We start from the raw sequence: 456 nt of genomic DNA, 5'->3' as shown, positions 1-456 counted from the left end.
TAATAATTAATTAAAGAAGATTATTGCACGATTTTGCGTGATTATGCACTCATCTTCTTTAATTAATAATTAAAATCTATGTGATTATTTGGAAAATGGTAGAGGACTTTTTTGTTCAATTTGATCTAAAGTATAAGTATACGATGGCAGTCGTCGCTACTATAACTCATTTACCATATTCTGCATGATCATTCCCAAATTTTCTACAATTAATATCTCGATAATTATTGCGAATATCGCAAAACGGTATAGGACTTTTATGTTCACCTCAACTTGTTCTACGTCTCCACAAAATGCTCCTCTCCTGGAAGAGAGTGTGAGACACCCTATATGTGCGTGCGTGCGTGCGTGCGTGCGTGCGTGCGTGCGTGCGTGCGTGCGTGTGTGTGTGTGTGTGTACGTATATATATATATATATATATATATATATATATATATATATATATATATATATAT

The sequence above is a fragment of the Odontomachus brunneus genome, unplaced genomic scaffold (genome assembly GCF_010583005.1).
Source record: "Odontomachus brunneus isolate Ranch 3 - 2012 unplaced genomic scaffold, Obru_v1 Obru_scaffold_032, whole genome shotgun sequence".
In the NCBI taxonomy this organism is placed as follows: domain Eukaryota; kingdom Metazoa; phylum Arthropoda; class Insecta; order Hymenoptera; family Formicidae; genus Odontomachus; species Odontomachus brunneus.
This window is presented reverse-complemented; position numbering follows the sequence as displayed.